Consider the following 23,027-nt stretch of genomic DNA (forward strand, 5'->3'; position numbering starts at 1 on the left):
GAAAGCCCAGAGATAAATCCACGCACATATGGCCATCTTATTTTTGATTAAGGAGGCAAGAATATACAATGGAGAAAAGACAGCCTCTTCAATAAGTTGTTCTGGCAAAACTGGACAACTACATGTAAAAGAATGAAATTAGAACACTCCCTGACACCATACACAAAAATGAACTAAAATGGATTAAAGACCTAAATGTAAGGCCAAACACTATAAAACTCTTAAAGGAGAGAACATAGGCAGAACAGTCTATGACATAAATCACAGCAAGATCCTTTTTGACCCACCTCCTAGAGAAATGGAAATAAAAAAATAAACAAATTGGACCTAATGAAACTTAAAAGGCTTTCCACAGCAAAGGAAACCATAAAAAGAATGGGAGAAAATATTTGCAAGTGAAGCAACTGACAAAGGATTAATCTCCAAAATTTACAAGCAACTCATGCAGCTCAATATCAAGAAAACAAACAACCCAATCCAAAAATGGGCAGAAGACCTAAATAGACATTTCTCCAAAGAAGGTACACAGATTGCCAACACATGAAAGGCTGCTCAACATCACTAATCATTAGAGAAATGCAAATCAAAACAGTGAGGTATCACTTCACACCGGTCAGAAAGGCCATCATCAAAAAATATACAAACAATAAATGCTGGAGAGCGTGTGGAGAGAAGGGAACCTTCTTGCGCTGTTGGTGGGAATGTAAATTGATACAGCCACTATGGAGAGCAGTATGGAGGGTCCTTAAAAAAATAAAAATAGAACTACCATACAACCCAGCAATCCCACTACTGGGCATATACCCTGAGAAAACCATAATTCAAGAAGAGTCATGTACCACAATGTTCACTGCGGCTCTATTTACAATAGCCAGGACATGGAAGCAACCTAAGTGTCTATTGACAGAGGAATAGATAAAGAACATGTGGCACATATATACAATGGAATATTACTCAGCCATAAAAAGAAACGAAATTGAGTTATTTGTACTGAGGTGGATGGACCTAGAGTCTGTCATACAGAGTGAAGTAAGTCAGAAAGAGAAAAACAAATACCATATGCTAACACATATATATGGAATGTAAAAAAAAAAAAAGATAGTTCTGAAGAGCCTTGGGGCAGGGCAGGAATAAAGACGCAGACATAGAGAATGGACTTGAGGACATGGGGAGGGGGAAGGGTAAGCTTGGAAGAAGCGAGAGAGTGGCATGGACATGTATACACTACCAAATGTAAAATAGCTAGCTAGTGAGAAGCAGCTGCATAGTACTGGGAGATCAGCTCGGTGCTCTGTGACCACCTAGAGGGGTGGGATAGGGAGGGTGGGAGGGAGACGCAAGAGGGAGGAGATATGGGGATATATGTATAGCCGATTCACTTTGTTATGAAGCAGAAACTAACACACCATTGTAAAGCAATTATACTCTAATAAAGATATTAAAAAACAAACAAACAAAAAACCTACCCGTTTGTAATTCTTCTCATTGGCCAGGACTCCTGGTGCTGTGGGAGAGGCCATAATGAGGTTCCCTGACTCGGGATAGGCTCCGCTGCTGGTTAACTTGGGGCTTGAACAAGCAGGCTCCCACCCGGGCTTTAGATTCCGTGTCTGCTCAGCCTGGAGGGCAGGAGGGTGGTTTCCAGGCCCTCCAGTCCCCTCACCATCTGTTTGCATTGCCTTCTCTCAGTTTGCCCCTCGCCCAGCCCTGCCACTGCCAGAACCATGCAAAAGCAGAAGACACACAGCTGTTGTCAGCTGTGAATGGGGGCGTGGGGGGTAAGGGGAGCACAGGAGGTAGTGGTAAGGTCACAGGTCACTGGACTGGAGGTCAGCAGATGGCTGTTCTAGTTTCGGTTCTGTTGTGTGACCTGGGAGAAGTCATTTTATGTCTCTAGATTTCAGCTTCCCCATTTTTTAAATGTGCTAATGACCCCATGCCTTGTCCCTCTCTTAAAATGACCAAAGAAGAGAAGAAGCTGAAAAGTGTTTCTGGCTGCCAGGTGTGCACCTCCTGACGGTCCCAGGTGGTGTCAGTCTCCTTCACGAAGCAGAGGGACGCTGGCAGCATCTCTGGTCATTCGTAACCACTGGCGACGGAAGCGGACTTGTGGATGTTGTGTGAGGTTGGGCTTCTGGTGGGGACCTAGACGGGGGTTGTAAGTGTCTTTCCCTACTCTATCTCTGTCCTCCCTGAGGGACCTCTGGCCTGTGAGTGACTCACACAGGAAACCACCAGCCATCTCTTCAAAAAGCTTGGAATCCTCTCAAGGATAGGCTTACTTTTTATTGCTCTGTGTTTATTTGGATGGTGGGGGGAGTAGTTTAGAGAGTCAAGGACAGATCCCTGGAGCGAGCTCCTCCATGGTAGGGTCTCCGTGATTGAATCAGTAAGATGGCAGGAGGTGGGACCTGGTGAGGGCTGGGTTCGGATCCAAAGTATCTAAATGCTGGTCCGTGGACCAGAGCCAGTTGGTGACACAAAACTCTCCAGAAGCTTGGCCCCTACTCCAGGTTGGGATGGTACTTTTTGCTTTGTAGCTTCTCCAGTTGCACAGCCAGTCTGGGGAACCACTGGAGTGGGTGGAATTGGTATCTGAAGGCTTGCCTGTTAGGGGGCTCTGTGTCCCCTGCCCACCTGCTAGCACCCATTGGGAAACTGTAGAGTATTATTAGTATTTGTGTTACAGTGTGATTGGATTATTTTTAGGGTTGTCTATTTGTGTGGTTGTTCAACTTACCAGGTGACTGCCAGCCTTTGTGATGAGCATGGGGAGCTGGGGAACTTTTGTAGTGTCTATAATTAAGTAGAGTGGACAAAATGGTAGGGAAAGATTCTGGAAGTATCTTATTAGAGTCATGGCCTGGAGGAGACTCATCGTTCTGCTGGCCTGACCCTCTTAGTTTTGCGGTAGAAGAAAGCGGGATTCTTCCTGGCCCACTGGGGGAATCAAGTCCTAATCAAATACACTGAAAATGGGTTATAATTTTGAGGGCATTTGAGAAGGAAAGTGGTGGGGATGGGATAGCGCCCCTGATGCCTGATCACCTCGAAAGCTTTTCTTTTTCCAGGTCCTTCTATGACTCATCTGGCCTCAGCTCCAGCCAAGAGGTCAGAGAGGTGGTCTCACCTGGGGATTCGTTTTTAGAAATTCACCTTCTCCAGTATCTACACTCAGGTGCCCCTGGGAAACAGCACCTGTGGCAGGCACCCTTTTCCTCAGGCTGTGCTCTGATGGGAATTCACAGGCACAACCCCAAATTCAGAGGAAACAAACTCCTCTCCGCCACTACCACTGTGACCTGGTTTCCCAAAATGCAGGGCTCAGAAATCACTTTCTCATCAGGCTAAAGTCACTGTGTTTTCTCTATCATTTCCTTCCCTTCCCCCCAACTTCCTGTTTTCTCTTCCTCTTTTCTCCATCCCCACCCCATCTCTCCAGCCCTGTCCCAGAACAGGAACAGAGACCGAGCGTTGATCATCACGATTTCCTGATGGGCCCTCTGGTTGCTCAGAGCCAGGGCTGGCCTGGCTTCTCTGGGGCACATGAGCCCTGGCTGGCAGCATACAGGAAGCCAGGGCCTTTAGAGCCTCCTGTCTGAATGAGAATCTAACGAGAATAACCCTTCACGTCCTTGCAACGTTAACACCTGCCAAAGAACTTTCTCCTGCCTTCCAGCTAACACACTGGAAAAATAAGACAACTAGTGTTTTGGCCTAATAGCTCTAGTCCAGTTAAGATGGACAAAACATCGATTTGGGAGTTAGATATGAGTTCATGCCTGGTTCTGCACCGAACTCTCTTTATGACTCTTCAGGGCACTCTAGTTCTCTCTAGCTCGGTTCCCTAACTCTTTGGAAAAATGGAGTTCCTGGTACCTTTAGCAGAATTTTTGAGGACAAATTAGGAAAATGTAAGGTTCACCTGATGTGCCTGTTAGATATTATTTGCTTAACAAATGTGAGATCCCTTCTTTGGTTTTGGTTTTCGGCCCAGAGGAGTGGCTGTTCAAATGTTTGGTGTTCAGAAAAATCACATAATAAAACAACAAGGTCCTACTGTGTAGCACAGGGAACTATATTCAATATCCTGTAATAAACCATAATGGAAAAGAATCTGAAAAAGAACATATATGTGTGTGTGTGTGCATGTATAACTGAATCACTTTGCTGTACACCAGAAAGTAATACAACATTGTAAATCAACTAGACTTTAATAAAAAAAAACAAGAAAAATCACATAATAAATGATACTCATGGGAGGAAAATCCATGTCTGTTCCTGTGTTTTCATGAAACATGGAGAGACAGACAGACAGAAAGAGACAGAGAGATAGAGACAGAGACAGAGAGAGACCAGGAGACCTAGAGGCTGGGTGCACATACATCTATCATTAAAGAACCAAGTCCACCCACTGCTGTGCCCACAGGTCCCACTATTCCATAACAATATTTTTCTAATGAGAAAAAGGGAGAATCCTCCCAACCCCATGCCTGAGGTGGACAGTTTTACTCAGTTAGCTCCCAGGAGTAAAACTACAGAAACAGCAATGTGGAGAAAAGTGCCACCTCTCGTCTTGAAAGTCCGTTAAATAAAAGAAAAGACTTCTCTTCAGGGTCAGTGACCACTTGTTTGAGAAGCCAGCCCAATCACGTGGCTGCTTTTTTAAAAAATTCCAGAGACCAGAGAGTCAGAGACACATTCTAATCTGGAATCTCATCCCAAGCGGCTGAGTGAAGCTCTTTTCTTCTCTGAGCCTCAGTTTCCCCAACTACAGAAGCATTAGACAAGGTTATTGCATTTCTTCCAGCCCTAGGAATCTGTGATTCCAGGACTCTCTCTGCTCTCCTTAAAAGAATGTATTATGATGAGAGGAGAAGAGGAAACGGCCTCTCCTTAGTAACATCACTTGCATTCATTTTCTGCAGGTTATCCCTCACCAAGGACAGAGAAACCACAGGACTCTGGAGGACCACAGCCCTGATTTAGGGAGCCAGACTTGTCTTGGCCAAACAGCTGCTCATCTGGTTCGTTCCATCAGCCTGGATTGGTGAATCTGAGTCACAAGGGAGATCTCCAGGTAAGAATCAACTGTCTCTGCTTATGGCCAGCAGCACGGTGATGACCGACATTGTAGTGCAGAGAATCTGCGATATGCAGGCTTACAGGATACCTGCAAGGATTGAGGATGGTCCTTCCACCAGATTTGTCATCTCTGATTGGAAGCCATGCTTCCTAACACCACATACATGTACAAGGAAAAAAACCGAAAAGCAAAAAAAAAACAAGGACATAATGAAGAATTGATGTGCACTTCAAAGTAGCTGTAATTTTGAAGTGCTTAAATGTCCCTGGGTTCTATAACTGCCTTCTGAGTGGGAGCTGTTGCTATCTTGAGTCTTTTTAGTGTTTAGGCAGGAAACAGTCGCTTGGAACTACATGCAGGGGGAGAGCAGATTAGAGTTGTTGCTGGAGGTCGCTTTGTCCCTGCAGAATGCATCTGAGGGCTTCTTTCTGGCCATCCAGACTGAGACCAGCAGGGAGAGAAGTAGCCCACCTGGCATGGAATTTAGGTCTCATGCCGGAAGTCTGGCTGGCATCTCACTGTAACGTTTTTAGAGGTAAATGCAGCTGGATTTAGAGGTAAATTCGGCACTGCGGTGCACCAGCCTCAGATCACCACGCCCCTTGCCCTCTTCCCTCACCTCCAGCACGTCGGTTCTCTCCCTCTTTCACCTTCTCCCAGTTATGGGCACTTCTCTTCTTATCTGGAAGGAGAGGGCCACACCTACTTGAACTTCATCATTGAACTTGGACCTGACATGGGCTGACATCCCTCTCCAGTGACTCAAGGTCTGCTGATTTCAGCTCCTTGGACTTTGTTGTATTAGCACATCTCCTCTAAGCTGGTCCAGGGCACCCACACATCCGAGGTCAGGAGTCACGAAGGAAGTGACAGTACACTGAGATGACCTCACACCTGTTACTCTTTCAGCGGTTGCTGCTGTGACCTGCTCTCCTCTCCTAAAGCTCTTCTTTTGCATTTAGATATCCTGATTTTCCCTCAAAACTAAAACCAGAAGCATTTCATAAAGCTGAGAGGGTAAGACCAGGTGATTTCTCAGGTATTTTCCGATTCTGAGTTCCTGGGATTATTTTATCCCAGACTTGGTCCTTAGACCAGATTCTCATTCTTGAGGGGAACAGATTTATCTTGTGCTCCCTTCCTTTCTTCCTCTTATGGTTTCTTTCTCCAGAGGGGTCCCTGAGCTGTAGCATACTTCAGAGGAAGGAGAAGAGCTTTTTTTTTTTTTTTTTTTTTTGGTATGCGGGCCTCTCACCGTTGTGGCCTCTCCCATTGCGGAGCACAGGCTCCGGACGCGCAGGCTCAGCGGCCATGGCTCACGGGCCCAGCCGCTCCACGGCATATGGGATCCTCCCGGACAGGGGCACGAACCCGTGTCCTCTACATCGGCAGGCGGACTCTCAATCACTGCGCCACCAGGGAAGCCCAGAGCTGTTAATCTTGATTTCAGAGTTCCTCTTCAATAGCAGCCCGCCCTCACCTCGCCTTGGCCAGATCGCCCTCTGTGGTTCGGCCATTTGAAGGTTTGCCCTGTTACATCCAACCTCAGGTCTCACTACCCTCCCGGCCTGTTGAGTCCATCCTTTGTCCCATCGGATAGTAGCTGAAAACTAACTCACCCCCAGCAGCCTTTTCACGTCAAACCAGTGTACTTCCAAGACCCAGAGGAACGTCCTCACAGTTGGAGCCAGCTGACTCGGGAGCAGGTGTCCTGGCCCCTCAGCGAGACAGTTAGGTTTCGAGCATGTGTTCGTCCAGGCCCACAGCACTGGCTCTCTTCCTTGACTGTGGACTGTTAGCTCTTGTGGGGCATTCATTTATCCAGCCATCCGTGCATTCCACAGATATGTATGGAGCGTGTCCCACGCAGCAGGGGTATTCTTGGGGTTAGGGATCCACACGAAACAAAACAAAGCAAAAAACAACATTCCTGTTCTCTTCAAGCTTGCATTCTAGTGGGATCAGGGGAGTGTCAATAAATAAATAAGCGTATATTATAGCAGGTAGTATTAAGTGTTATGGAAAAAATAAAGCAGAAATAATGATAATAAAGCCAAGTCAGAGTGAGAGGAAGTCGGGGGAACAGGCATTGTTGTTTTAGGCAGGATACCAGGGAAGGCCCCCCTGATTGGGTGTCATTGGAGCAGGACCCGAACAAAGCGAGGGAGGGAGGCTTGAAGGAAAAAGGGAACAAAGGCTCTCAGGTGGGAATGTTCTTGGGCTTCAAGGAACTGCAAGAGGATTGGAGCGGAAGGAACGAGGGACAGTGGAAGGAGGTGAGGACAGAGAGAAGTGGTCAGATGGTGCAGGCCTCATGAGCCACCGTGGAGACTTGGGCTTGTATGTTCTGGTTGGCTTTTCCAGAGAATCCTGTACCCTTCCTCCCTCTTCCCCAGAGAGTCTCAAAGGCTTCATCCCTAAAACATCCTGAAATAGAAATAAAGATGGATGTTCTTGACCAGTAGAGTATTTGCCATTCATTCCAAAACCCGTATTGGATACTGGGTACCGACACTCTGGAGGTAAATGAGACTTGGCCGCCCTGTCCAAGGAGCCCGTGGCCCGGCACTGGTTCAAGGCTGCTTGGAGAAGATGCATGGATAAATCAGGTCCCAGTGAGCAGTTGTCCTAATTTGGTCATTGTGATACCAATTTGCTAGAGTAGGAATTTCCCCTGGGACCTCCCACAGGTCACTGGTACGAGTTCTCTTGGAATTCATCCACCTAGACTATTGCCAAGTCTGGCCTTCTGGGTAGAGGGAGGACCAATCCATTCAACAAACATGTGAGTGCCTATTCTGTATCAGCGCCAGTGCTAGACACCAGGGAAAAGGATGCTGAGATTCAGCTCCTGCCCTCAAGTTGTTTATGGTTTCACTAGGAGGCCTGCTAGTGACTACACAACACCCCAGTTATCAGTGTTCTGATCAGAGTGGGTGTGAGGGACCGAGAGGTGGGGCGCTTAAGGTAGTGAGCTCCCCGTCCTTGGAAGCATGTGAGCAGAGTGAGGGGCAGAGCCGGGGAAGCTTCCTGGGGACACGCTGTTTCCACTCCATCCTAGAGATGAGGGGTGGTCTGCTAGGTGAATATCGGGGAGGGTGAGAAACTTCAGGGAAGGTCTCCAGGTAGAGGAGAAGCATACATGAGGGCTGCCTCTTGGAGGGACTCGCTGTGGCTGTGCAGGTGAGGTGAGGTGAGTCAGAGAGGGACTCACTCAGAGACAGAAGCTGGGAGGATTAACCAGGGACCTTGAGTGTCGAGCTGAGAGAGTTGAGTCCATTCTGAGGACAGCTCAGAGCTGGTAACAGAGCTTTAAGCAAAGATGGATGGCACTTGCAGTCTTACAAAGCGAAGGGCCGAATTTTATTTGACCCCCTGTTCTCTAAAGTGCATATTTTATATCTACTCCCTGTAATGTTATAAGATAACAGTTTCCTCAGCTGTACAGTGGGTTCACACAGATCAGCCGGATGGGAGGTTGTGAGGGTAGATACGTGGCCTTTCCCCCCCCCCCAGGGCCCTGGGGAGTGGTAAGTGCTGACAGCACTTCATGTGCAACTTGTTGCACAAATTGCTGGTGAATGGTTAGAACAGGAGCCTTTTTTCTGATGAGAGAAAGTGGCTGGCAACAGTCTATGCTATTCTAGTAGAAATGATGGCATTTAGATCTTGATCTGTTTTTTTCTGGTCAGAAAACAGATACCCATTTCTGAAACCCTCTCTCTGCTGAACACTAAAATAAGAGTGTTCTCTTTAAAATGTGCACATTCATTAAACAGATAATACCTGAGCCCTCACCGTGCCCCAGACACTGTGCTAGGCCTGGAAGCATTAAGACAAATCAAGTCCAGTCAGCCCCTCGAGGAGTACATAAGCTCATGACGAAGACAGAGGAGCCAACAGTCATGGGAGCAGGTGGTGGGCAAGAGCCCCGGCATGAACAAAGTGATGTGGGTGCAGAGAGGGAGCCTGCCCTCTGCCCAGGCAAGTCAGGGAAGGCTTCCAACAGGGTCCATGTGAGCTGGGCACTAAAGGATGAGTAGGAGTTGGGATCTGGGAGAGAGTACAGAACAACACTGTCATCAACTCAGTTCTCTGTGATGGTGGTGGGGAGGAAATAGCCAGAGGCATCGTCATGCACAGATAATGCCTCAGCTCTCCTTTTAAAACTCCGCCAGTCGCCATCCTCCCACCTCGTTCCCAGCGGTGACTGAAAATAATGAAATTGACTAATTTGAGTTCATCTCTTCTCCGACGCTATGGAGGTGTTAGTGAGCAGAATAGGATAAGGCTTGGGGGGCCAGAAAAGAAGTAGGAAGAGGAGAAGGAGGAATCCATTTCCATCATCCAGAAACGCTGATTGAACAGCATAGCTGTCTGGTGGCAAAATTCAACTTTACAGAGACCTGGGTCTGCTTCTTCACAGTGGAAACTACAAGAGATTTTTAAAACTGTATCTGTCCTTCTACCTTTCTCTTAGAAAAAAAATATATAGGTGTGTATATATGTGTGTGTGTGTGTGTGTGTGTGTGTGTGTGTGATGTATATGCACATTCTCGTGTGTATATGGCATGATATATATGTAAGTGCGTATATACATGTATATGCACATTTATATTATATAGAATTTATTCTAACCTAGCACAGAGCCTGGTGCCCATGACCTCCAGTCACACTTGCTGGTTGGAGATGGATGTGTGGTTTAGAACTGACCTTGCTGACCTGCACATATCCCCAGATGTGCCAAAGTCTCTAAAGGTCATGGCATTGGATGCTCACAGGCACAGCAGAAGGGAGTCTTGGTGTCAGCCACAGAAGAGGAGCCTGCAGCTCAGAATGACGAAGCATCTTGCCCAAGGCCCACAGCTATTAGGTGGTCAGGATTCAAACCCTCTTCTAACTGTCCCTCTTCCACTGTATATGCCATGCGTCCCCCTATCTATGAATGGGTGAAGCTTCCAGTAAACCAAGGAGGAGATTCTACAACTAAGACTTGCCCTTGGAAGGGTCCCTCAACTAGGGCTTCAAACTGCAGAGCTGGGAGGGCCAGTGGCAACTCACCAGAGTCAGGGATGCACGTGTCCGGAGATGCTCTGTGGATCCCTCCAGCGCTGGCAAGCACTCTACACCTCGGCCTGCAGGGGAGGGAGAAGGGAGGAAAGAAGGAAGGCAGGGAGGGAGGGATGGAATGACAGGCATCAGGGTTAACTTGGGTTCTAGTCCAGGCCTGGCACTGACTCACCTTTGACCTTGGACACCCCTTCCCTTCCCGTCATCGCTAGGAGGGTGTTGGGCTTGATTGTCCAACTTCCATTTCTGAACTCGTCCCCAAGGAGAGTCCTTGAATCCTGCTGACTCCCCACGTCGTGCCGGGGGACCCCAGTGTAGGACTCGAATTTGCATCATCACCACCAGGAAGCTCTCAAAGGTGAGAAACCAAGGCCCTCACCTCCTCATGGACGGCCGGGCCTCCACCAGCCCTGGAAACAGAACAGCTGAGCCAGTACAGAGTAAAAGGATGGCTCGGCGGTACCTCATCCTCCCAGCCTTCTGCTGGGATCCCCCCGTGTAGCTGCTGCCCTTGTTCAATCCCCTCTTCCAGCCCTCTGGCCTCCTTGCAGCTCTGTCTTCCAACCCAGAGAAGGGTTGGAAAAGAGGAGAATCAGCTTGGAGTGTTGGGCTCCGCCCTGATGGCAAGCTTCCTTTCTCTCTTGGGGACCTGTAAGCCACCAGTCCAGGAGTCCCAGGAGGGAGACTGCACCTGACCTGGAGAGCAGGAAGGAAGCCGGGGGTCAGGAGCACGCTGCACACTGGCAGAGAGAAGAGTCCTGCAGAATCGTTCATGTGACCGCAGGCTTGGCCATCAGTGCCCCGCAGGACCCCTTTCCCCACGTGTCAGCTCTTTCCGCCCTGACCCGGCTGCTAGCCAAGCAAGTAGGGCAACGGCAGTCTACCAATTTTCTTCAGTTACCATAACGTGGATACAAGGAGCTGGACATGTGATGACATTTGCAAAGGCCCATGTCCCTAGTTCTAAGGGAGGCCGCATGGCATGGTATACATCAGAGTGGGCTTTGGGTAAGATTTGCTTTCACTGGGGTAGTCGTGAGATGCTGTGTCCTGCCGTGGTTAGTAGCACAGACTGCAGCTGGACAGCCCGGGCTGGGACCCTCCTCTGCTGCTTCCAGCTGGTGAGCTCGGGCTGACCGGACGTCTCATCCAGCTTGTCCTCATCTGCAGAACGAGAGCCCACAGGACCTGCCACACGAGGCTGCTGTGATCAGGGCTGTGAGTTCACGCACGTAAGGGTGCAGAGTGGTAGCTGGCCTATAGTCAGGGCTCAGTGAGTGTTCGCCCATTTTATTTTGATCTAAAGCCTCTAGAATCGAATATTCTATTCCGTTTCTGGGCTGTGCTGTGGGTTCAATCGTTTACTGGCTGTTTATTAAGCATCTCCTGGGTGCAGAACTCGTCCTAGATGATGGCGTTTCAAAGCCAGAGTCGGCAACATGATAAACACAGTGAGACATCACTCCTTCTTTGCCATTGGGACAAGTGAAGCCTTGTAGGAGACCAGAGGCTGGAGAGTTCTCTGAGCCAGGCGGCTTCTCAGAGGAGCTGGGGGCCTGGAGTGAAGGGGGGAGATGGAGGCCTGAGCCGAGGGCTGGACAGTGGGTTGAGAGAAGGAGGGAGGAGTTTACTAAGGATGATTAGGGAGGGGTTCCATTCTGAGTGGGAGACTGGGGGAAGAGCTAAGGAGGGTGGAATTCTTGAGAGTGGTTTTCTGGTGTTGGTGTGGGCGGTAGGCTCTGCTTGAAGCCTTTCTGGTGTGAAATGCCTGGGGCCACCAGGTGGAGATCCATCCCCTTTGCCCAGCTCCGGTGTCAGTCGAGGAAGAGGGCTCAGGATACGCCAGCAAAGGGCCCCCATCGCACAGGATGGAGCAGGGCCCCTCTGCTCCCGGCAGAGCGAGCACAGGCCCCTCTGTGTGCGGCCCGAGAGCCCCGGCCGGGCCTCCTCCTTGAAGGGCCTGACAAAGACTGGCTTGTTCTCCCCTGACATCAGACCTCGCCCTCAGGATTTCTCTGTTCTTCTGGGGCAAGATCTCACACAGTGATAATAGAGTGAACGGGAAGAGGGAGGAATCAAGTGAAAGCTGTCTCAGGCGTCACCATGCCAACCCGCTCCCCTGGCTGAGGGTAGGAAGAGGGCGCCTGCCGTGTGTGCCCTGCGCATCTTCCAGGTCACACCCCGGCAGGGACAGCCCTGAGCTGCGGGCGTTCTGGTTGGAGCCGAACGGGAGCTGCTTGTATTGGTTCCGAGAGATGCTAGCTGCCTGGTCAGTGACGGACAAAATATTAGTGAGTCACATTACTTAATTGCTGCATACAATGGGTGGATTGTTTTCTCTGTGTGTGTGTGTGTGTGTGTGTGTGTGTGTGTGTGTGTTTTAGCTTAAGTAAGTATTGCATTTAAACACCTGGGTTTTCTATTTTAACAAAGATTTATAGTGAGTTCTGCCTTGGAAGTTTCATGAAAGCTTACTGCTTAGCGGGATCTGTGAGATCACCTGCTCTTGAGTCTGTCTGACTCTCTTTTCAGATGAGTGAACGGAACCCGGGAGGATGGGAGACAGGAGTAAAGCTTTCATAGGCACCCAGGATTCGGACCCTGTGTGACAAGTACTCAGCATAAGACCCCTAGTGAGGGCTTTCTCTGCTATCCCTGCTTACTTTTTGAGCTTTGACTCGAGCCAGATGGGGTCAATAAAGGAACTCACTCGTAAAACAAAATGAATATGAAACCAGTCCAAGGGGAACCGCTAGTTTCATTTATCTTAAAATAATCAATCCTAAAACAACCGTTTACTTGTGAGATACAGGAAGAAAAGGGGATTTGACACCGGAACTTCACATCCTTAGTCCGGTGCAGTGGTTCTCAAGCTCATGGCCAGGGCCATAGGCTAGTAAGTGAAAGGGGAGCCCGTGTCTCCACTGTCTCTTCAGTGTGTTTCCCACACTCCATACTCCACTTCATCAAATGACCTGGGATTGCTTTCTTTAGCTGGGTTCTCAGCTGGTAGGAACTGCGGAGCAGTCCCAGACCTGGTGCTTGAGTAACAATGTGCTGTCTTCAAGTGGAAGTTAGAAGTAGCCTGAACAGTACTTGATCTGTCTGTGAGGACTGAGAGCCCTCTAGCAGATGCAGGGCACAGCTTTCAAATTTAGTCATTTGTGGCCACAGACACCAGCCGGGGAACCCCGGCTGCAGGGTAAAGGTTAAACCAGGGTAGTGCACGGTTGAGTCATCAAGAGCACGGCCGGGTTTGAACATCAGTCTGGAGATAAACTTGGGAAGGTTGTTTGTTTGGTTTAACTGTGGTCTTGCTGGATCCATCCAAACAGGGAAGTTCCACTGTGACTCTGCTGCCTTCTCTGTGTATGTTGAGTCTCCTGCAGGGGCATCCTCTGCGAAAGCAGTGCTGTACTTCTGCACGCCTCTCTGTCTCTAAATACAGGGTGGGGTTACCGATCGCTAACGGAGGATCTCCCGCTCTCCTAATTTACACTTCCAGAGTGTTTTCCAGATCCAAAATATAATTTTAAGTGGACGTTTCACCAAAATGAGCTGTCGTAATTCATTTTGATAAGCTTGGATAAGATTTCAGCATCTTCTTTCTTTCTTTTACTCTTTACATTTTGCAACTGAAGTCAGGTTGATTCAGCCACCAGACAGATGTTTCCCTGGTTGGAACACGTGATTTAAGACATTAGGGGAAGAGGCAGGGGAAGATGATTACTAAGCCAACTGGCTGAATCTATTAATTTTTCTTTCCCAAATGTCATGGCTCCGTTTCCAGCAAAGTGGTCAAGATCAATGCTGTTGAAATGACCTTGAACAGGAATGAAGTGAGTTAGTGTGTTAAGTAAGCACTGGGTACCACAGCTGCGAACTTGAACCCTTTTTACTACTAAGAATAAATATATTCAGGGCATTGAAATGGATCCCCCTGCTTTGTCCCTTTTCCAAACTTCTGCTTTTGTACTAAGTACCTACCCCGACCAGGTCTGGCGTTTTTAACGTGAGATGAGCACGCCCCTTAGTGGAGAAAGTACTTAACTGCAAGCTCTTAACATTTGCCCAAAGAAAAGCTCTCGGTTTTTACAGAAATATATCGCTTTAGTAACTCTTAAAGCCAAACTACTTGTCTACGTTGGAGGGTTATCGTGAGAATTAAATGAGATAATTTGTGGGCAGCACTTAAAATGGCACTGAGTGCAGGAATGACAGTCAGCAACTGCTATTATCACGCTTATCTGAGAATGAGGATTTGGGAAGCAGGGGGTCGAGTGACGTCATTTTTGGAGTCTTCAGGATTTCAGCTTCAGCGCCCTCTGTGCCCACACTGTTATGTATTAGGAAAGGTGAGTGAAGAGTAGTGGACAGGATTTACCCGGGGCAGGACCCACTGCCCCGCGGCGGAAAGCAGTGCCGGCCACTTCAGAATACAGGCCTCCCCACCGTGCAGGGATTTGGATTGAAAAGAGCTTCCACGCAATGCGATTCCACCTGCACTTGACGGGAGGCACTGTTCCTTTGCCACGCCTGTCCCTGACCTTGGACTTCTCCCGGCTCAGCCTCCGGACGCTCAGAAGTCTCCACAGGCCACCCTTTGTGAAAATGACTCCTAGCGGCGGGAGATGTCTTTTTCAGAAGTTAACGTGGGCATCGTTGAGGCCGTATTTTGCTTTTCTGATGACTCGAGTTTTCTTTCTTTTAATTGGCAAGCATAGGATGAGACTTCTACGAGTCTGTTTCTTCATGCGCCTGAAGCTGGTTACATCTTTATCAAACGGGATGTGAAAGTGGGGAAACGATTTGTCTTCCCTCTCTCCTTTCTTTCTTCCTTCATCCCTTTCTTCCTTCCTTTCATTCCTCCTTCTCTCTCACTTTTTCCTCCTCTCCCACCAGCCCCTCCTCTTTCCTTCCCTCTTGCTCTAAGTGGATGATTGACAAGAGGTCCTTGGGTATAGATTTGGGCATCCACGCCACCTCTGGTCCACTCACTTTTTCATTTATTTGGAAACATATTCCCTGAACAGCCTACTCTGGATTCAAACAATCCAGTCCCAGTTCCGGTGCTGGGGGTATTCATCCTTTAAGAGGAGAGGCAGGCAGGTAAGCAGGGGTGACAGGACCATGGGGAGGTGCTGAGAGAGGGCTCCCGGGGCCGTGGGGAGAGGAGCGGAGGGCAGCGTGTCCCCCCAGGACTAGCACCGGGAGCACGGCAGGCCCCAGGCTGGTGGTGGATGTAAGTTTGCTTGGCAGAGAACCACCTTTATAGTGGGTTTAAAAGCCACCTAGGAGGGGCTTCCCTGGTGGCGCAGTGGTTGAGAGTCCGCCTGCCGATGCAGGGGACACAGGTTCGTGCCCCGGTCCGGGAGGATCCCACACGCCGCGGAGCGGCTGGGCCCGTGAGCCATGGCCGCTGAGCCTGCGCGTCCGGAGCCTGTGCTCCGCAACGGGAGAGGCCACAACAGTGGGAGGCCCGCGTACCGCAAAAAAAAAAAAAAAAAGCCACCTAAGAAAACCGGGTCCCACCACTTCATCATAACCAGGAGACTGGGACCTGCCGACAGGTCTCAGGGCCAGGCCTGTGACAGCTGTCCCTCCAAAGGCCTCTCAACTCCAGCCACCGAGAGTGTGATCTCAGCTGTGGGGGACCTGGGGTTCCCTTCGTCCCAGCCCCAGGCCTCACTGACAGTTTCTCCCTGGCCTCCTTCCCACTCCACAGCCCCCTCCTGCATGAAGCCCTCCCAGATCCTTCCGGCCGGAGGATTCCTCTCCTCTTTTCCACCCTCTTCCCAGATACCAGTCCTCACTAGAATCTTCTACTCGTTACAGCTGGCTTTAAACATAGCCTCTCACCCTCACTGGATGGTGCAGGGACCGTAGCTCTAGTTTCTAAACAGAGCAAATGTTCACGCAGTTGCCCCTTTGACCACGCACCCACTTTCCTGGACTCTGTCAAGGACTGTGCTGGGTGTGGAGGCCGGACCAACGATTAAGACCTGCGTCGAGGAAGCTGAGCAGACACATATGAATATTATATTTTTGTTAGAAGTATATACAGGATACATGGGGTGTATATATTAGGGCCATAAGAAGGAAGAGGCCAGTTCTAACTTGGGAGCTAGTGGCAAGGGAGAGGAGGGGTGTTGGATTTGGGTGGAGGTGGGGATCAACTGAATCAAATCACACATAAAGGGAAATGTAGGTGGATAGATCACCCGGCAGAGCCAACAGACTTTTGCCAACTAAACAGAATCTTCAGTGTTACTGGTAATTTCTAGAAATGTTGTAAGAATTTATGACTTATTTCAACTGAATGCTGCCATTTCCTGGGCAAAGTAAGTAGACTTCCAAAGCCTTGGGAGTCAACAGCATCATTTCACCATCTCTTGGAATTGTTTTGAAAGCCAGTGGACGTAGCTTTGGTGTTTGCCAATTATCCCTAACCTAGTGCCTTAATGTTACAATTATATTATTATCGTAACTGCAGTGAGATCTGATTTGGGCTCTGAGGGCTGGGACTGTGGCGGCTTTTCCATTGCTTCTGGAATTCCAGAGGAAAAGAGTCTGAATTAGAGAACGTCATATTAGACCTCTGAATACACGGGATAGATGAAAGCTGGCCGCCCAAGCGTTGCCTAATACAGGTGCTTTGGGACCCGCTTTATCAAATATATGAAAATTAGTTGTAGTTAGCCTGTCTGCGTATTTCATGATGTTTGCTGCTTCGGAAGTACAAAAGGGCTCGAGAACAATTTCTCTTTAGTAGTTTAAGTGTTCTACCTGATTTCTGAATTACTGCTTTTTCACGGAGGTAAACTCTGGAGTACTCCCTGAGTGCAGCAGTGGCCAATTTTGAGATAGCATGGTGCTGGGAATCTATCACCACCGTCCTTCCCAAATAGCTGGAAATCCACAGGGCTTCAAGGAACAAGCCAGGGATGCTCTGTGGAAGTGCTGTCAAGGCGCAGTTCTGTTTCTTAAATGGAAATCTCATCCCATTTCTAATTACCTTAGCTCCTGGTGTGGCTTTAGGTTGCCTGAATACATTTCTGGAAATTGTTGGACATTCTCATTGCATTAAAACCTCAGGATGTTGGAACGAAGGGGAGTTTCCCAGGTCATCTAGCCAGTCCTGGTGGGTTACAGATGTGATAAGGATGAGACTTAGATGGAGGGAGTGACCTTCTCCAAGGTCTTGTAGCAAACAAGTGGCTAAAAACAGATGGGGACAAGAGACAGTGACTCCCGTGCATTTGGTGGCATTGCAGAGGCCTTGCAGTCGCGGTAGCTTCCATGACCTTCAGGCCCCAGGGTTACATAACAACTGCCTGACCCGCCCCAGGCACCGAGCTGCATTTCTGCCCTGGAGTTTCCTTGCTTCTGCTTTCTGAATTCAAAGTTCCTATATAATCAGTCTTCAGTAGATTCTCCTGACCGTCTCTCCCTCTACTTTCCCCCCAAAACACACTTTCTATTTTAGAGGTTTATGCTGTACCTCATTAGGACCAGGCTCACTGACCATGCACTCTCCCATCCCGTGAAAGGACTACTTCTCCCCTTTTCTTACCCAAATAAGAGTGTCTGACCAAAATAACAGATGGCCTGAGAGCCTCTCCTCCCACGGGCCTGGAGGAAGAATCTCATGTTTGGATGGAAGAGAAGCTCCAGGGGATCATGGGAGTCATGTTTATGAACAGATGACTTCATTCATTCCACCTGTATTTATGGAATTCCTACTGTGTGTCAGGCCCTAGTCTGGGATCTGGGGGTATATATGTTAATGGCGATAGAGATTAAAAAGAAAAATAAAGACAGTGAGTGGGGAGTAGGGTGAAGTGTGATGTTGGAGCGGGTGGTTAGGTTGGGCTCCGCTGAAAAGTAAACCCTGGACAGAGGCCTAAAGAAAAACCATGCAGATATATTGGGGGAAAGCATTCTAGGACTAAGGACTAGCAACGGTCCTGTGGCAGAAACACATGTGATAAGTTCAAGAATGAAGAAGGGGGAGAGGCCAGAAGCCGTGAGTAGCCCAGCGATGGAGGGGGAGTTGTACGAGATGAACTACCTTGGGGTAACATCACCTCGGGCCTTGTTGACTGTGATAAGAATCTTGTAGTTTACTCTAAGTGACACAGGAAACCATTGAAGGGATTTAACCAGAGGAGTGACATGCTGAAACTTTTGAAACATCATTAGAGCTGCCAGATAAGTAATTGACTGAGTGATTGGGAACTGGGGAATCTGTTTAGGAAGTGAGTATGATAGTTTTGGCAAGAGATGGGATGCCTTGTGGGTATCTAGGCCTCCATGTCCGAGAAACGATCAAATTCAAGCTGCGTCCTGAAAGGAGAGCTGAAGGTTTGTTAGCTTAGATATGGGGTGTGAGAGAAAGGAAAGCCGAGGATGACACTGACGTTTTTAGTCGGAGTGTCTGGAAACATGGAATTGCCATTTACAGAGAGAAGAAAGACTGAAGAAGGGGCAGATTTCTAGGAAAAAAGAACAAAACTTGAATTTTGGATATGTGAAGTGTGAGGTGTCTATTAGAAGTCAAGCAGTCAGTGGGATAAATGAGTCTGGAGTTCAAGTGAGGGGAACAAGGAGACAGTTATAAATTTGGAAGTCATCAGCATACATCCTCTAAGATGGTATTTAATAGATATTAATAGTTGTGTCAGAAAGGGGACCCGGGGAGGGGGAAGGATAAGCTGGGACAAAGTGAGAGAGTGGCATGGACATATATACACTACCAAACGTAAAATAGATAGCTAGTGGGAAGCAGGTGCATAGCTTTGTGACCACCTAGAGGGCTGGGATAGGGAGGGTGGGAGGGAGGGAGACGCAAGAGGGAGGGGATATGGGGATACATGTGTATGTATAGCTGATTCACTTTGTTACACAGCAGAGACTAACACACCATTGTAAAGCAATTATACTCCAATAAAGCCATTAAAAAAAATACTGCCTGCACTCAAGTCATGTCTGTATATTTCTGTGTGCATCTCTTGTTGATGGTTTTGAGTTTCATGTATCTTCTTGGCCATGTTAGAAATAAAAAGTTAATTTTCAAAAAAAAGAAAGGGAGGGCTGGGACTGCGGCGGCTTCTCAGTTGCTTCTGGAATGCCATAGAGCACCTCCACCTTCTTCATGGCCAGGAGGACAGAACTAAGACCAGTGAGTGGAACAAGAAAATGAGAGTAGTGATCGTGACCATGGCCACTACCATTTATGCCTCTGGCTCCTTACATGTGTGGTGTCGTTGTCTCTACAAACCAGCCTTGAAGAGGTTGAATTCATCTCTGTTTTACTCATATTGAAACTCGGACTCTGGGAGGTTAAGTAAATGTTGTTAAATACGTTGATTGAGACCACCCAGCTAATAAATAGCTAAGCTGTGATCCAAACCCAAGTTCATGTTCTTGTTGCTATGCTAAACATCACAGCTCAGTTTAAGAAGTTCAATAGGGTGGTCTTTCTTTTATCTCTGAGAAAGACAGCTTAGCTGAGAATGTTTGCGAGCTCACCCTCCACCTTCAGCTGAGCCTGTCCTGAAGGTCGGGCGTTTCAGATGCTGGGTGGAATACTGCATGTCGGGGCTGCCCTTGCCGACACAGAACATGCACTGTAAAGCAAGAGAGAACAATTTGAAAAAAGGAGATGACACAGGAAGATAAAGTCATACCTGCGCTCTGAACACTGGCTACAGTTGAAGCCAAGACATTACCCATAGGTGCTGGTTGATTTCCTTTCCTAGTTTCAGAGGGCAGATGACAAACCCCACCCTACGGGAGACAGGTGGAGAAGGGGAATACAGGGATTGATTCCACACTGGCCGAGGGGCAGGCCCTGGGCGGTGTAGCTGTCATCTCCTTCAGGGCTTGCCGCAAACAAATGAGTGCTGGGGGTTCCACCTAGGAAAGTAAGACCTGAGGAGTGACATGGCTCGTCCAAGGACCTGCGGCCAACACATGTTACAGGCTTTCCAGACCCCAGAGCTCAAGCCTGTTGCACCGCTTTCCTTTAGAAGGGGAAGGAGAGAGGAGGCTGGGATGCTGAGAGCGGCTGCCGTTATCCTCCGCCCATCCCCGCCTGCGGTCTGGAGACGGCCGGCAGAGGGCGCCGCGCCCCTGGCTCTCGCAGCCCGCGGCCCGAAGCCATGTTGAATGAGCAAATGTCTGCAGCCGCCTCCGCGAGATGGAAATGTCTCCCTGGCAGGAAATCCGCGAGGAGCACCGCGGGGTTGTGCAAACAGCCTCACAATGTCCGCTTGTGTGTGTGCACTCGGCTTCGCCCGCGTCGCCCACAATGCTCTGTTTTTTTTGGATAATGGGCCTCTGTGGACCCATAGGGCTTGTCATGCAAAGGGAGTGACCTGTGTTTGTCATAAATGGGCTCTTGTATGATTAATAGCCACGCGAACGCGCCCGCAGTAGCCGCGCGGCACCGGCTTCACCTCTTCGCCGAGGCGGTGGTCTCAGTCGCTTTCCTCCCTCGCTCCAAAGTGGCCGTGCGGAATTTATTGCTAAAAGGGAAATGACTTGTTTGCATTGTGGTTGCGAGACAGGAGGTGCAGAAAACTAGCATTCATTGCTGGAGGCTGACTGCGTGCCAGATATTATACTAGGTGCTTTCCCTGCATTATTTTATTTACTCACTAACGACACTGCTAAGGAAGTATTATGATTCGCATTTCACAGACGAGGAAAACCCAAATTCAGAAGAGTAGACTTACCCAAGGTCTCCTCAGCCTGTGCTGTTGCTACTAAAGAACTCCTTTTCTCCTTCAGCGTGGTCCACGGTCCGCACACTTGGAAATGCCTCCCTCATCCTGCCTGGCTGTCCATACACTCAATTAGCGATTTTCAAATAAATGAGGGATTTCCATTCTTGGGTGTCAGTGTGTGTGTTGTACCTCCTGGAATTATATGCAAAAACATGTGGGTCTGTTCATGGGTGCGTTTTTCTAAGAAGGCCGATATTCATCAGATTCTCAAGGTCATCTATGATCATAAAACAACAAGAATATCTCTATTTTGGGAAATGTTTATTTTCTCCAACCTATTTCTCTTCCCAACGACCCTTCCTCTGTTCGGCTTGTTTGCAGTTGACAATCTTCCTGTCATTGCTATGCAGTGACTGCTTACCGAATCTTCCATTCCGTTTCAGTGGCCATCAGTGCTGGACTGGACTGCGTGCTGGACCTGTGCTTGGAGCTTGGCTGGGGAGGGGTGGGGGGTAGTTGAAATGGGTAACCTTCTGGAAATGAAGAAGACATAGCCCTTTAAAGAATCCACAGTAAGGAAGAAAGGTTGTTCATTCAGCCTGGGGCTCAGGGAGGAGGTTTCTGGAAGGAAGTGCAATCTGATTTGGGCCCTGAAAGATAGGCCATCCAGAGGCAGAGGAGAGGGGGAGGGCATTCCAAGCAAAGGGAGCAGCATATGAGCACAAAAACAGAAGCAAGAACCAGGCCAGAGCTGTTGGCACGGTCCATACGCTGGTGTGACCAAAGCACAGAGTGTTCACAGGAGCTGAAACTTGAAAGAGAGCTTCGGGTCAGGTTCTAGGACCATGTGAAAAATTGCACCCATCTTAATTTGACAGCCAGCTTGGGGAGCGTTTACACTGAAACATGCCTTTTTCCTTCCACCCAGCAGCTCCACATCGCGCTGGGCCGGGGAGTTGCCTCAGAAAGGCAGGAGAGCCGGCCTCCCAGGCACTCAGCACACTCCCACCCCCCCACCCCACCCCACCCCCCCACCCCCCCCACCCCCGCCTTTCCTGTCCCAGCTTACAGTGACGGTCTTCAGTGCTTGCTTGGGGTTCACGCTAGGGGTTTTATTTTAAAGTGTTCCTTTGGTTTGCGATTAAGCGTACTTTGAAATCAAGTCATTTGCTCCTTTCAGAAACTGGAGACCAAAGCAAAGCCCCTCCTGCCTCTGAGATTTCAAGGGATGTTTTCCGCCCTTTGGCCGACCTTGACACTTGAGATGTAATGGACCGCGCCAACCTCCCTTGGCTTTGAATTCTTTAGGTTTTCAGTATGTGAAATGGCTTTTGGTGGTCTTTTTGGTACTTCTATAATTTTGACATTCCCCCCCCCCAAATAACTTTGAACTGGGAAGTAATATACCTAATGCTTTGACACCTCCATCAATTCCAAAGCCTCCTTTGTTGCACAGGTGGACCTCCGTTTAAGAAAACTCAGTGTCTGAAAACCTAGACTTACAAATCAAGTCAGTCCCTGGCACTGGGGCAGGTGGGGTTCTTCAGGGGGCTTTCGCTTCCCAGAAGTACTGCATCTGCGGGCACTGTGCCTCCCGGTGCCTTGACCTGCGAGGTCATATTTCACCACTTGACAGTGAACTCTGGAGGCAGAGAGACCTCAGGCACAGATGTGTGGAACAGCTGCTAGGGACCGAGAGCCAGGCAGGGACGGGGGGAAGCCTTTTTCTTTTTTCTCTCTCTCTTTTTTTTTTTTTTTAGGTTATATTGTGAGATAACATATAGAAGAGATTTAATTCACCAGCATTCACTTTACACAGGGCATTTCCTGTAACGTGCGCTCAGAGTCTCCTGTGTGATCCGAGGTGCTCGGGGTATCTGGTGTTGGATTGGGGGAGGCGAGAGAGAGCCCAAGATAATGGCTGGAGATGACGGGGAGAGACTGCAGCCAGGAGAAGGGCTTAGAGAGAAGTCACGGCCAGGGGAGACGTGGAAGGTACCTGGGTAGAGTTTGGTGAGACACCAGGTCTAAGAGGGGGCAGCAGGTGCAGAAATCTCGGGGGACACATAATTTAATGGACGATGATGCCTTTCTGTGAACAAAGAAGGAGGAGGACATTTGGGAAGGGCAGAACTTAAGGC

General features: G+C 48.9%; 1 protein-coding gene across 4 annotated transcripts in view; it reads left to right on the forward strand.

Moving 5' to 3' along the window:
- Positions 1–23,027, forward strand: part of CYRIA (CYFIP related Rac1 interactor A) — a 108,574-nt gene that overhangs the window by 44,430 nt on the left and 41,117 nt on the right. For 3 of the 4 annotated variants that reach the window (XM_060169545.1, XM_060169542.1, XM_060169544.1), the window contains exon 2: positions 4,929–5,080. The gene's annotated coding sequence lies outside the window, so the exon portion shown is untranslated. Of the gene's footprint in view, positions 1–4,928; positions 5,081–6,048; positions 6,104–23,027 lie in introns of all 4 variants that reach the window. The other variant, XM_060169543.1, reaches the window with a different exon arrangement.

Source organism: Lagenorhynchus albirostris, chromosome 13 (assembly GCF_949774975.1).
Source record: "Lagenorhynchus albirostris chromosome 13, mLagAlb1.1, whole genome shotgun sequence".
Lineage (NCBI taxonomy): Eukaryota > Metazoa > Chordata > Mammalia > Artiodactyla > Delphinidae > Lagenorhynchus > Lagenorhynchus albirostris.